General features: G+C 37.5%; 1 pseudogene; it reads right to left on the bottom strand.

Moving 5' to 3' along the window:
- Positions 1-993: 993 nt before the first annotated feature.
- LOC101290020 (60S ribosomal protein L7a-like) lies at positions 994-10,692 on the bottom strand (annotated as a pseudogene).
- Between the last annotated feature and the right edge of the window lie 202 nt (positions 10,693-10,894).

The following is a 10,894-nucleotide window of genomic DNA, read 5'->3' as shown; positions in this document are numbered from 1 at the left end:
GACAAATTACAGGTTTAGAGTCAAGAGTCTACTGCATCTCTGCATACTGAACGACTGTTGAGAAATAAGTACTTTCTTGAAATGATATTGAAAAGCACAGTGTAAGCTTTTGTAAAGAATATGTAAGAGGACTTCCCTAGTGGCACAGTGGTTAGGAATCTGCCTGCCAATGCAGGGGACATGGGTTTGAGCCCTGGTCCGGGAAGATCCCACATGTCATGGAGCAACTACTGCCCGTGGGCCACAACTACTGAGCCTGCGCTCTAGAGCCCACGAGCCACAACTACAGAAGCCTGTGCGCCTAGAGCCGGTGCTCCACAAGAGAAGCCACCACAACAAGAGAAACCTGCGCACCACAACGAAGAGTAGCCCCTGCTCTCTGCAACTAGAGAAAGCCCACATGCAGCAATGAAGACCCAACACAGCCAAAACTAAACTAAATAAATAAATTTATTTATTTTTTAAAGTCTTAAAAAAAAAAAAAAGAACATGTGAGAAAGATAAAAAGGAGAAGGGTATAATTCTTGATCTAAAATGAAGAACCAGGGAAGTGAATATCAAAAATAGCATATACACCAAAGTTAGCTATCAATTGATTATTTTTTGGGACTTCCCCGGTGGCGCAGTGGTTAAGAATCTGCCTGCCAATGCAGGGGACATGGGTTCAAGCCCTGGTCCGGGAAGATCCCACATGCCACGGAGCAACTAAGCCAGTGCACCACAACTACTGAGCCTGTGCTCTAGAGCCCATGAGCCACAACTACTGAAGCCCATGCACCTAGACCTGTGCTCTGCAACAAGAGAAGTCACCGCAATGAGAAGCCTACACACCACAACAAAGAGTAGCCCCTGCTCGCCGCAACTAGAGAAAGCGCGCGCGCAGCAACAAAGACCCAACGCAGCCAAAAACAAACAAACAAATAAATGTATAAAAGAAATCAATGGATTATTTTAACATGTGTAAGCCATATGTGTTAATGGAAATACTCTATGCTAGTTTTTTTTTTTCTTTTTTTCCTCAATCAATACTGGCTGAAGGAGAATTTGTATTTTATGTACAGAAAACTCAACAGTATACATTAAGCCCAGTTTGGTGGCCAGTTCCTTGCCTTTTGCCTTTTCCAGCTTGGCAGTGCGAGCCACCAATTTCAGATCCAGGACATGGCCTCCCCCAGTGACAGCGGACCTTATCATATCTGTCACTGTAACTGGTCCTGATAGCTTCTACCTGCTTAGCCAGAGATCCTTTGTCTTCTCAGTTAACTTGTGTGAAGGTGATGGTGATAGGTCTTGCTGTGGACTAGATGCCCCAGCCTGGCCTTCCCCTTGATAACGCAGTAGGAAACGCCCACTTTAAGATACAGGACGGGGAAGAAGATAACCAGCCCAACGGGACCCAAATCATGTGCAGTCACTACCAGTTGAGCCTTCTTGTTCTCCACCAAGGTGGGGGCAGTATGAACCCCTGCTCGAAGAACAGGTGGCCTCTTCGTGGGGACATCCCCTTTGCTGGCAGCTTTTTTCTTAGGTGGAGTCAACAATCTCTTGCTTTCTGTCTGATATGTACTTGTGGGCCAGCTTTAGCAGCTCTGTAGCTGTTTGGCTGTCCAAGGGTTGGTTAACTGGGTGAACTGGTTAACTGCAGGAGGCACTTTCAACTGCTTATAGAGGACAGCCCTTTGCCACTGCAGTTCAATGCAGCTTGGCCATTTCACAAATAGGTGAAGTGCCTTTGGGGTTGGAAGTCCTGCCCAGTGACAAAATTCTTGGGCCTTTCCTCGAACAGGGGATTTACCACCTTCTTGGCCTCCTGCTTCTTCACGACAGCAGGGACGAGGGCTAGCTTCACAATAACTCTATCAAGTAAATGCCATTATTTTCCACTGTTAACAAAATGAAAACAGCATAAAATCACGTAACTGATATGTAGTGAGACCAGGATTTGGACACAATTTGACAGTCACCAGAGACGATCATTTTAATCGTGAAACATAAATAACCATGTATAGTAAATTTTTTTTAAATCGATTCTTTTACAAACAGTCCACGAAAAGAAATGAGAATACTCAATGTTCTTTCTGAGACACTATGCCTGACATTCATAACACATACTCCTATCATGAAGGAATAATCCCTAGTTATTCATAGACATCTGGAAACTTTGGAAAACCCAAACCAATGGTACAGTTTATAAAAAGAATGAAGGGAAAAAAAGGAGGGAAAGAGGGAGGAAGGGCAGAGCCAAGTCATTTTATAGCTTTTAGTCTGTACAACTCTTACTAATTCTTTTTGACCAAACTAAAATATCTCCTCCCTCAAAAGTTTTCCATCACCAGTGCATTTTTTGTTCCTGGTTCCCCTGTGCTACCACGATATTTTCTTCAAATTACTGCAGTAGCACAAAAATTCTCACCTAACGTTATTTATATAATAAACTGTGCTATTTAAATGTATAACACATCAGATATTATGAAATGTAGAATGAATTTTTATGTAGAAAGTGTCATCAATTTACGATTAACTTGAGTTTCTGTTTACTTGCTTGATGAGAGATTTCAGGATGTTACTCAACTAACAACATGGCAATATGATTAAAAAAAATTTATAGAATGGAAAATCAGTTTCCTGTCACAATGAGATAAATATGATAAAGATAAATCCAAGTATCAAAAGCATATATGTTGTTTTGTTTACATGCTGCAGTTATGTGTTCATAAAACAATTATATCACAGCAAAAGAGAAAGTAAAAATACTGTTTGTAAGCCAGCTGGTAACCAATCTATCTTCCTCATATTCCTTAGCCCTAAGTAAACCTAATGACATGGAAAACATTTTGTAAGTATCTTGTCATGTTTACACAAAATGTTCAAACAAGATGTAATAGCTGCTATTACAGTGTGAAAAGGCTGCTTGAGCAATAGAAATCTTAAATATGTTACTTTGCAAACAGCAATACTAACACAGCAGAGCTCAATAACAACTGATGCACACTTATACAAGAAGTCATTCAACTGCTGGTAGCTGCTGATGAAATATGATATTGATATATCTCCAAAATATGTGCACTTCTTTCATGAGACCTACTGTAAAGATCTCATCTATATCTCTTGTAGCAAAGATGTTAAATTTAATGGGTGTGCAATGAAAGCAGAAACACAGATGAAAATCCAGATGATTTTGTTTTCTTGATAAACAAATGGCACCATTGCCAAATTTATACACCTATGACTGAGCACTCAGGTGATTTTTTTTTTTTTTTTTTTCGGTATGCGGGCCTCTCACTTGTGGTCTCTCCCGTTGCGGAGCACAGGCTCCAGACACGCAGGCTCAGCGGCCATGGCTCGCGGTCCCAGCCACTCCGCGGCATGTGGGATCTTCCTGGGCCGGGGCACGAACCCCTGTCCCCTGTATCGGCAGGCAGACTCTCAACCACTCACCAGGGAAGCCCCCTCAGATGATTTTTTAAAGCAGCAAGTGGAGCAAATATAAAAGAAATTTAAAGCAAACAACTGAAAGTGACAGCCTTAACTCTGTTTGGAAACGTATTCAGATGGCCTCTTCTGCAAGCAGTGTATAAAGTTTTAACTTGTCAGATTGCTTAAATTAAACTGCATCTCACCATGGAAGATATCTCCAAATCCATAAGTTAAAGAAAAGATAAGACAACCTCAGACACTCACTATAAAGGAGGAAAGAAAAAAAAAACTTGCTTCTCCCTGACCTTAGCTGAAAATGAGCGTCTAATATTTCAAAAGTGCATTGCAGTGTCTACAACAGGAATCTGGCAGGTGACAGTGAGGAAGTTGCTGTTCTTTGCTATAACATTAAGCTTTCAATACTTAACTGTTAAAATGTTTAAAAGTTAAGTTGTGATAATAACAAATGTTTGTTAAAATTTCCTATTTATTCTTAGAAACAGAATTTTTGTGATAGTGATATTTGCCCTCACTCTCAGCTTTGGTCAAGACACAGGATTTGGGCAATAAATCCAAAAGAAATAGAGGAAATAGAAATAAAACCAAATGCAACCTTGTCAAAGAACACAGCCCCTTATTTTGACAGTTTAGAGAACTGAATTAGCTTTTTAAGAAAAGTTTTACATTTTCTTATGTAACCTGGAGGTTGAACAACTCTTTCTGATGTATCCAAAATGCAAATTTACTTTGATCACCCATTGCCCCTTTAAAATATACCTAGTGTGGTAATTACCAGGGTTCTCCTGCCCACTCTTAGATAAAATTTCTTCTAGGGATACTTTAAATTGTTATTCACAGACACAATTCAGTAATTAGAATGTTTAGTCCAAGATATTCATCACCACGAGGAATTTTGATTTAATAGCGTACTTTTAGGACTTTATATTAACACCAGCCTTTTTCAGGCTGGATGCCTTCAAGATTAAAAATGGTATAGTTGGCTTTTCTATTTATTCATCTAAACTTCTCTCACAAACAACTCCTTCCCTGCCCTCTTTTCTAGATGCTGTTTTCAAGGTAAGGAAGATCTTACTTTAATCATCATTCAGCTCTAATTTCCTGACATATTTTGCAAGGGTTTCTTTTCTGAGTTCTTCTGACATTCTCTGCAGGCCACCTCTCTCCCCCCTGCCTTTCTCTTGACTTTGTTCTAGGTGGCCCTTTGCCACTCTTTCCTGAGCTCTGAATACGCATCTTCAGCTTCTTGCTGCTTCATTCCCTCCGTGACTCCAGGTGGCGCTCTTGGACAGAAGTCAGGATGGCTTGCTCTCTACGCAGTTCATATCAGCTAGGAGAGAACCCTACAGGCATTCATCTATTGTTAGGACGTATCCAGGGAGTGTATGTAGGTCGACCCCAAAATAGCATCACTCTCTGAAGAGTTATTAAGTCCTTTTTCTTTTGCAAGAGTTCCAAGGTGAGAGTCAGACCCTAGTCCACCCTGCCTCCCAAATGAAGGCGTAACGTATCAAGCTTTCTATAGATCCCTGTGAGAGCCTGCGCCCCACATGAATGTTTAAGCAGAGAGAGGGAGAAGGGGAGGGAAGGAATATCACATCCTACCTGGAGGAGGGGAGGTAGAGAATATCACATCACATGTTTATTCAAAAATATTTTCCTCCCAATATCTTCTGCCCCCAAACCCTCTCTCCTTTCTTTCTCTTCATCCCTTATATACTTGAGGTGAGAGGATTCAAAACACTAAGATCAACTTATTTTAATTATTTTAAATTTTCTTTGTAGATTCTTCAAATGGTGATTCATCTTTGGAATGTCATATCTACTGCACATTAGAGTCAAACTTAAGCTGCTCTACTTAAAGTCTTTATTATATAATAGTGAAATGACACTGGCTTCAGAAAGCATCTAAGATACTTAATTATATCTAGATGCACTTATAAGAAGCATGTGAGCAAGAAAACAGGAAGAGATTAAAGGAAGCATGAAAGAATCAGGCCATAGACCAAAAGAGACAATCAGTTTCTGACACTTAGTATCCTGGAATACATCTTCTGTTGAAAGAGAATGATGTTGAAGATATAAAATAGATTCCTGCAGGATTTGTTCACTTATTTGTTCATTTGTTCATTCATTCATCAATTCATCAAAATAAACGTGAATATCTTGAATGTGACAGGCTAAATGCAGTGAGCTGGAATGCTGTGCAAGAATATAAAATATTAGTCATATTTTACAGAACTAGTTATAATACCTTTCTAATGAGAAGTTCATATAACATCTTCCAAATTTTCTTATAAAAAATTTAACAAGTGACATTATACGATGTTCAATGTAGGAGCATAAAACATGTTTTGCTTCTTGCCCGCTACCTAATAGTATTGGCTTAATTTCCTTTTAGTATGTTATAATGGGGATTTGAGCTGGGCATTTTTATTCTATTAATTATGAGTCCCTCAGATTTTGAAATGAGAAGTCAACAGAAATACACCACTCTTGAAAATTAACAGAGCTTTTCCAGATTTAATCTGGTGATCTCAACCATGTTAAACTACTCATACGTTTAATTTTAAAAAAAGTCTTTCAGTGATGACAAATTATTTAATCATAAAGTCAATTAAGTATACACAAACACGAAACTAGTAAGAAACTATTATACTATTTACACAACTACAAAACCAAAAAATTACTAAATTTAAAGTACATTAAATATTGAGGAATTAGATAATAAATTGATGTAATGTGGCAGATAATGTTTTGCTGAAACTAAATCACCTCTTAAAATACAAGAACAATTTTGCCACACCAACATGGGTTTTTTGAATTCCACATACTTATTCTAGTTTTAGATATGTGATGATTCCATTCTGGAATCAATTTTAGTGTTATTATTCAAACTACTCTAAAATGATTATACCATGAGATCCCTTGACCTTGGCTTAGCAAGAATATTTTATTTATTTTTTCCTCGGCCTCCATTCTTTCTCATTAACCTGAAACCATTAAAAAGTAAAATGATTCATTGACTTAACAAATCATAAAATAAATCCACTCACTGAATTCATTCTGTAATGGTGCCATTATAGTTGTAATTAACTATTTAGCTCTAAGGTAACTGTTGAAATAATGCAGAATATACTACATTGTTTAAAGTTAAAATTGAAGTAAATGCAGACATTTAAATTTTTCTCATGGTAACCACCAAGGAGAAGGAGGAGAGGGAGGAGGAAGAGTGGGAGAAGAAAAAAGAGAAATTTTCAGGACCTTCAGGAATATATGGCTCCCCGGGAGATACCCATTTAGACCTTGTGCTCCTGTGTAATCTAAAGTACAAAGTTTAAAGTTAGTTTATAAAACAGTATTTAATTTTATATTAGCCTATATAATTAATATATTCCTTTTTAAGAGTTTTATTTATTATTTTTAAATATTTGATATATATACAAATACTTGTGGCATGCATATACGTTTTGAAGCATAAAAGAGTACCTGAGAACCTACAATTTAAGAACAGCAACTTACTACAAGGAACCCTATCACTCTCCATGTAACACTTTCCTCTTTCAGGATTCCAAATCCCTGATAGCCTCCTTCCCAGTCAAGAGGTAATAACAACCTGAATTTTAAACTTATCATCCTTGGCCTTTATATATATATATATATTTTTTTTTTCTTTCTTTCTTTTTTTGCGGTACGCAGGCCTCTCACTGTTGCTGCCTCGCCCGTTGCGGAGCACAGGCTCCGGATGCGCAGGCTCAGCGGCCATGGCTCACGGGCCCAGCCGCTCCGCGGCATGTGGGATCTTCCCGGACCGGGGCACGAACCTGTGTCCCCTGCATCGGCAGGCAGACTCTCAACCACTGCGTCACCAGGGAAGCCCTTTTATTTATATTTTATCACGTTTACAGTTAAACAATGTATTGTTTCATTTTACTTATTTTTCATATCCATATAGTACTTTGTGGGTTTTTCCCCCCCTTATTTACTTGTTGCTGGCTCACTTTCATTATTCTACCTTTTCCTCCTCATAGAGTTTAAAGTTAATTTATATTCATTTCTTGAAATGTCAACATTGAAGTCCATGAGAGTCTAAATCTGTTGTGGCTTTTTTGTCCCACAGATTCTTGTTAGTGGTGATTGTGTGTGTGTGTGTGTGTGTGTGTGTGTGGGTGTGTGATATTTGACTGTGGAAACCTGGTGCCTAAATTAATGATGCTTTCCCTCGGAGAGAACTTTCATTTCCTTCTGCTGACATGGGACCATCCCATGGCCATGGTCTTATCTCCTGCTGGTACTGACACAATTAATCCCTCCACCCCACAGAGAACCCTACCATTCCCATAAGCTTAGTACTATTTTTGGCCACTGAGAGTCTTCTAGAGTGTGTTGCAAGCCCCCAAATCCATAAGATTTATGTTTTAGCAGAATTTAGTTCTTTCATAGTAAGCTTCCAACAGTATCTAGTCAGGAAGATACTGTTCAAATATTTATGATACTTGTGTAGAAGGAAGTACCATAACTTGTCTGTTCCAATTACACCTGCTTATTTTTTATCATATATATGTAATAATGGAATTCCTTTTTTTAAAAAATCAAGAATTTCCATATAACCAAAGAACAGAGAATAAAGAATCATGGGATTTTAATGAATTGCTTGTTCACACTTAGCGATATTTTTTTCCAAATTATATTACAAAAATGTGTATCAATCAAGTGTATATCAATTTAATATAATCAATATAAATATTCTTCATATTATTGAGTTTCTCTGTGGAAAGCCTTTGTGTGTGTTTGTTAGAGGGGAGTTGGAAGCCAAAGAACAGCTTCTTATTCTAGTTTTGATGTTCTTTTGTCTAGTCATATAATTTGCATAGAAAGAGATCATCAGCCTCTCGTTGAGCTTGAATTAATAATATATAATTTATACATTATCATATTAAAATATATTAGTTTACATTGGAAGATTCCAGTTACTTAAATTACGGAATTTTCTAGTCAACTGCCTCTCTTCTACTTCTTATATTCAAGGTATTTCAAAATGAAGTTATTAACAGTAGAACTGTTTTGACAGAGATGGGTACCTAAGCCAAGTTTGACCAATATAATTTCTTAGCATAAGAATATATAATTAGGACAAGCTTCATATGGATTGGTCATGGAATGAAGAGACAGGTCATGAGAGTTATGGTGGCTAGCTTCTATGGACCATGAAGATAAGGGAACAGAAAAGACTAGTCTATAGAGAAGACAGACTAAAGCAGCAGAAGAGAAAGATAAGAAATGAAAGGTGGACATAAAGATTCTCAGTGCTTCTTATTGCATGGTTCCAATGTCTTTTTCAGGACCTCCTATCCTTGTGTTCCATGAGATGCTACTATGCCCTTAAAATATATGTATTTTTTACTGTTTTGCCTTTTCTTTCCTGAATTTATTCTGTTATTTGCAACCAAAGAGCTAAACTAATTTTAATATAAGCTTTGGTAAAAGCACAAAAAAGAAAATTTCTCTATTAGCAAGATTGTTATGTTTACCAGATCCACTATGTGACTCTGGTTAAGTTACTTCACCTGTCTTGTGTAAAATGCAAGCATGATATTCCGACCTCTTGTGACAATTAAGTGAATTAGTACATAAACAATGCTTAAAACAGTGCCTTCTCATGGTAAGAATTATGTGTGTTGACTCTTGCTTGTATTATCCCCATTTTGTAAGAATTTTAAATTTGTCAACTCCATGCCACATGCCACATTTTAATGCAGCAGGAAGCAATATACTAATCCATTATGAAGTTGGTTAGCGGTGCTTCTTTAAGGGAGAGGAGACAGATAAATGAGAAAAATTAAAATAATTACTCATAAGCCAGTGCTTTATTTGATAGATGAAAAATATATTTTTAAAAAGTTTAAAAGTAAACCTTTTTAAAACATGTTTGCCACATTTTAGGTTGCTGTTTCTAATACGTACCACATTGTCATTTTGGAAATAAACCAAATAGTCTCAATAGTTACAATAATGAAAAGTGACAATCCTTAAATATGTCACGTTTTCTCTCCGTGGTTTCACGTTCAACACAACCTGCTGCTTTAATATAAAAAGACACTTGAAATGAGAATATCTCACTATTAATGAAACATGTAGTCAAGGTCACAGTAATTTCTTGTCTGTGAAGCAGTGAAGTACTTCCTTTAGATTCTTAGCCTTCTCTTGAAGAACTGATGTGCTCAAGCTTTAAATAAACTAAACTGGTCTCTCTCATGTCAGAACATAGGCCAGGTGGACAGAAAGATAACATGACAACTTTAGGAAGGAATTTCCTACTGCTTCACACCTTATGAACTAATTCTTTCATTCCTCTTCAAATGCTGGCAAGCAAAGCAAGAATGTTCTTGTGAGAGGATGGAAGGAAGAAAAAGCACATTACAATTCAGTAGGGCAAATTCATAAGTGAATATAGCCATATATTTCTAAAACTAAACCCAAATGTTGCCTCTTTTTTTCCTGTCTTCAAAAGGCTAAATTATACATATAATTTAAATATGTAAATCTATATCTATCTATATATCTATATATACATATACAGCATTTCGAACAATGGATCTAGGGACCCTATCTCTAAGTTGTCAAGCAGAAAATGGAAAACTGTATGATGTTTATCACAATTTGAGTAAAATTTAAAATTATTGTGAAAACTATCAAAGTATATAAAATAGATTCATGTGATATATGTTAAGCTAACATTTTTTTTTTCCTGGAAAGGAATTGGCTTGGGGTTTTATAAAATTGGCCTCAACAGCTGTATGCAGTCCTATCGGTAGACTGGTTGTCACACTCGTAACATTTCTGTAATGGAGGCTCAGGAAATATTCTTCCTCGGCCAAATACACCGTCTAAAAATTAAGTGTTGTCTGTGGTCATAGGTGCTCGATTTGCACCCAGTCTGCTTGGACTATGAGACAGCTAGGAGGGTAACCCTCAGAAGATGGGCACCGTGTTGGTTTTCTACTGCTGTCGTAACAAATACTACAAAGAGTGACTTAAAACAAGACACATTTAGTGTCTGACAGCTCTGTAGATCAGAAGTCTGACAGGTTTCCCCTGGCAACATCAAGGGCTTGACAGGACTGAGTTCTTTTCTACAAGGCCTTAGGGGAGAATTTGTTCCCTTTTCTCTTCCAGCTTCTTGAGGTTCCCCTCACACCTTGGATCAAGACCACCTTTTCCAAATTCAAAAAGGCAGACTGAATCCTCACACTGCATCCTTCTAACTTCCCTTTCTGCATTTCTCTTCTACTTTTTAGTGATAACATTAGGCCCATCCCGATAATCTAGAATAACCTCCTTATGGTAAGGTCCACTGCTCAGCAAATTTATTTCCACCTGCAACTTTAATTACCTTTTGCCATGTGACACAATATATGCACAGGTTCCTGGGATTAGGACGTGGGTACCCTAGGGGTGA

Source organism: Orcinus orca, chromosome 3 (assembly GCF_937001465.1).
Source record: "Orcinus orca chromosome 3, mOrcOrc1.1, whole genome shotgun sequence".
In the NCBI taxonomy this organism is placed as follows: domain Eukaryota; kingdom Metazoa; phylum Chordata; class Mammalia; order Artiodactyla; family Delphinidae; genus Orcinus; species Orcinus orca.
The sequence above is the reverse complement of the archived record's forward strand: the minus strand, read 5'-3'. Positions and strand labels throughout refer to the sequence as shown.